Genomic DNA, 4,560 nt, shown 5'->3' with positions numbered 1-4,560 from the left:
CAAACCATAGCCTATGTGTGGGTGTCTCCCCCATTCTCTGTGTGTGCAGGAACATGCAAACCACAGCCTATGTGGAGGTTCGAGGACAACCTGGGTACCAGTCCTCACCTACCTGAGACAGGGGCTATTGTGCACTGACACATACACTGGTCTGCTCCGGGTTTCACAAAAGACCTTGTCTAAAGGGAATAAGGTAAAGAGTAATATAGTAGAAGATCTGATGTACCCTGGCTCCATGGACACACACACACACACACACACACATCTACATCACATACACTACACACATACATACATCCTAAAATCACACAAAACCAAAGCACTCACATAGCAAGGTTCGGTAAGGGTGTTTAACTGTTCTAGAAGACATGGTTAATTTTCCGGTTTAGGATTGAAAACATTAAGAATGATCCCTACTGTGCCATTTAGAGTTTCAATGCACATTCCCGCTAGCTGTTAATAATGGAATGGCATTTGCTGTGAAGAGTCGCACAGGCAACTGCATTCCAAGGTCAGCCAAGAGTTGGCTGCTCTTGTTTGCAGAGCTGCTCAGGATTGGAAATGCATGCTGACACACCACACCACGATGCCAACAGGAGCCTACAGTTCCAGCGTCCAAGACTTTCACCGTCTCCCTTGTCTTCTGCCTCTGTTATGGGCTTATCACAGAGCCTTCCAGTGGTGGTCACGCTGTGGCTCAACAAAGCTTGTCTCTGCTGTTTTATAGAGGGTTAGCAGCTACCCCAAAGATGGAGTCTGAATGTTATCTCTACTTTTGTGTGCAAGCAGAGAGACTGTCTTAGAGTTCTTGGGATTTTGACTTCGGCATTGTGCCTCATGTGGATCAACTTGGCTGCCTGGTTTGGGGTCTGACTTTAAAAAGGAAAATGAAATGCCATGCTCACGTTTCTTTGGCTGGCTGCATTTCTCCAGTGGCATGGGGTTGCTTGGATCTTTTTCATTGGCAGATTCTTGGCTGTATTATGATCCTTACTCAAGTGTTCAGACAAGGCAGGACTGGAAGCAGACAGCACCGCTGCTGTGACGGTTTCCCGTCTGCCTGGCCTTACTGACCCTTTGACTCCCGAGCACCTACTCAGTCTCAGGGCAGCAAGCAGCATGAGGGTGAGTGAGCAAGAGCATGAGCCAAGTCTCACTGAATGACTATGGCCACAGTGTCCACCCTGGTGCTGCCCGAGAAGCCTGGCCTGCTCACCCCACGTGCTGTGCACTGTGAAATTCCATTGGGCCTGTAGGGTTGTGGGAGGCCCAGCCTGGAGCTTAAGGTCAGCAACTCACCTTCTCTAAGGATACCAGCTCTTGACTCTTCCAGACAGGCCCAGTGTCAAATAGACTCCTTGACTTTTATCAAGTCAGAAATCGAAGTCCGAGGTTGCTAATGTGCTTATGTTTATGGACAACATTTACACAGTGTGCAGGCCAATTAGAGCTTACCGGCAGGCAGCGCTCCAGCGGCCAGCTGTAGCGCTACCAGACAAAGAAAAGGGAACGACACTCTTTTGACTCTGCCTTCTACAAATTTCCTACACTGAATTTTTTTTTTAAGTCAGAGTTGTTTTAAAATTCCTTGGACCCCACTTTTTTTGAGCCTGAAACCAGCTGAAGCTCCCGGGGTGGCCTCAAATGGTCCACCCTCTAGTCTTGTGGCTGACCTGAGTGGGGAGGAGGGAGAGGCTGGACTCTTGGGTCTGTTCTGGACTAGAACAGAACGCAGAGCTTCAGATCCCTCAGGAACACAAGCCCCAGAGCAGGCACAAGTCCACTTATTCTTTACAGAGAGGGAGAAGTCACACACCACGGGAAGTCGGCTGTGCTCGGTGCAGTAGTGTGTCCATACAGAAAAGGACACGAACTGTGGAACATAAGAGACAAGGCTTTGGAGGGCAACGTGATGCCCACAACGCCCAGCAAGTAAAACCATGGAAATCAAGAGCACGGGTAGTGCCTGCACAGCTGCGAGGAAGCTCAGAATGCTTGCCTGACCGCAGCCATCCCGACACCAGGCCACTGGGCATCCCCACCCAGCCGCGAGGAAGCTCAGAATGCTTGCCTGACCGCGGCCATCTCCACACCAGGCCACAGGAATCCCCACCCAAGTGCCCGACATGGAGACAACAGGCTATTTTCGCTGCAAGAAAAAGCCAAATTATCAGATAAAACATAGTACAAGTTAAATGAACCCATCATCAACCCCACCCCAGCTCATGGGTGTGTTTCTTCTTTATTGTGTGAGAGTTGAGCCAGAAGTCTGAAGAACCAAGCCAGGACCTGCACTTTTGGCTTGATCTGAGCTCCAGTTCAGAAATGTGCACAGTGTTTAGTATAAAAGCAATCCTGCCTTTCTGAGGGTGGCTGTGTCCTCCCTTCCTCTGTCTTTCAGTCTGTCCCACCTCCCCATTTTCTCTCCCTCCTTTCTTTCCACCTCCTTCTCCTCCTCCTCTCTCTTTCCCTCCCCCCTCCCGTTCTCTCTCTCTCCTTCTCCCTCTTTTATCCCTCTTTCCCCCACATCTTTCTTGTGTTTCTTCTTTCTTTAGCAGATTTTTTTCCCCAGAGAGGAAAAGATGATCCCAGGCTCTGAACTACATGTGATTAAAGTTGTTTATTTACTTGTGATTTGAAAAGAAAGATGAAGCATGATTTAAAGACATTTGTGTCTGGAAAGAGTTGAGCAAGCTGAAGCTGCAGGACACAGCAACCGGTTAAAAATTGCCAAATTGTCTCTTTATTTTCAACAAAATGTCAAACATTACTCCTTTGCTTCTCTAAAGGTCAGTATGGTTTAAAGTGAAAAACCCCAATAACTTGAACCATTGACTTGTTATTGAACTTCCTTAATGTTTTATCCACCAGAAAGCAAACCTACGAATGTTTCTTGCAGCTCTGAAGTCAGAAAGATGAGATCACAATGCACCTGATAACTTTCTGTTCCTTTCCTTGTCTCTCAGAGGCTTCCCTAAGCGATAGAAGATGCCATTTCATGGCAGCCTGTTTCTGATTACTCTATGTGGTGTTCGGGCGGGGTGTCACAATTTCCCTCTTATGCTCTTACTGCCCTTCCATATTTTTGGACAGATTTATAACTACACAAATAAAGTTCTTAATGAATACATCTCCCAGTGGTATTTCCCAAATGGTATCCATGATGTTTCTCTTCCAGGAGAGAAGTCGGTTCCTTTTTATATCTCGTGAGGGGTGATGAAGCACATGTCAGTACATGTAGACCCAGCAGAAGAAAAGGTACAGCTTGTTCAAGCCATTGTTGGTCAGTAGCACTGTTTGCTCTGCCCAAGCATATTGAGACCTCACTCTCCAGAAAGAGAAAGTGGGAATACCGATCATGAGCAGGACACTGAGTTCATTTTTCCAACAGAGGGAAGCGAATACATAAGTAAATAAATATGTCTACAACAAGCAAGCATGATGTAACAGTATGAAACAATACATGTCTACTGAATGCATCTTCTAATCTGCTTGCAAATTCTGTGAATACAGGCCAGGGCCTGACTGTCAACTGTGACAGAACACATGGCGGTGACATTTTATGCAGAAGCTCATCTTCAGTGGCTTCTCGCTGTCGCTCCAGTCTTTCTGCTTCTCCCTCCCTTCTCCAAACCCTCCAGCTTGCATCCTCACTGGCACTGAACGCCCACCGAGGGTTTCACAGAACAGATTTCAGAAATGACTTTTGACAGGATACAGACAGAGAGAGAGAGAGAGACAGACAGAGAGAGGGGGAGAAGGAGAGAGAGGGGCTCTTGTGCTCCTAGAGAGGCACTGAGCACATGAAGCTTGTGAGCCACATGCTTTGGGAACAGGAACAAGTCCTCCAAGGCTCTGGTCCAAATCCCAGCTCTGTAACTCACTAATCATGTCATATGGGACCAGTCGCAAGCATTCGCATGCATCCTCCTCCACGGTAAGGTGAGGTCAATGGCAGGTGTTCCAAGAGAATGTAGTGAAGACTAAATGAAGCAAGATGCACAAGCCCCTTTAAGTGTGGCCATACACAGTAGCTATTGAAGTAGGTATTCATTGTGGTATTATTGATATTGTTCATGCCTTAGACTTTTCAGTCCTAGAATTACCTTAAAATGGGTAGATTCTAAACAGCAGATTTGTCACTCACAGTTCTGAGGCTATCAAAGTCCAAGTGGCAATAGTCCACCTTTCTGCTGAGGTGGTGTCTAATGTAGACAGGCAGAGGCTGAAGACTCCTCCAGCCTTTACGGCACACTAACTGCACACAGGTCAGTGGAGCACTTACACAGAACCACCTTCTACAGGCTTCATTACCCAATCACAATGGAAATCAGGCTTCAACTTGTATTTTAGGAGAACACAAACCCATATTTTAAAAATCTCATTTTTTTCTACTTAACTTTTAAGTATTCTTCTTTTACCTGAATTATGCATTTACTACTGTCAGAATTAGAAGCTCCTTCATCTGTCTGTCTGTTTATCTATCTATCTATCTATCTATCTATCTATCTATCTATCTATCTATCTATCTATCTTCTATCTATCCATCCATCCATTCTA

General features: G+C 46.2%; 1 protein-coding gene across 1 annotated transcript in view; it reads right to left on the bottom strand.

Annotated features, from left to right (window-relative positions):
- Nucleotides 1–4,560, bottom strand: part of Adgrv1 (adhesion G protein-coupled receptor V1) — a 549,406-nt gene that overhangs the window by 34,401 nt on the left and 510,445 nt on the right. The gene's annotated exons all lie outside the window — the stretch shown is intronic.

Source organism: Microtus ochrogaster, chromosome 19 (genome assembly GCF_000317375.1).
Source record: "Microtus ochrogaster isolate Prairie Vole_2 chromosome 19, MicOch1.0, whole genome shotgun sequence".
NCBI classification, from domain to species: Eukaryota; Metazoa; Chordata; class Mammalia; order Rodentia; family Cricetidae; genus Microtus; species Microtus ochrogaster.
Note: the sequence above shows the minus strand (reverse complement) of the source record. Positions and strands in the feature narration are given on the sequence as shown.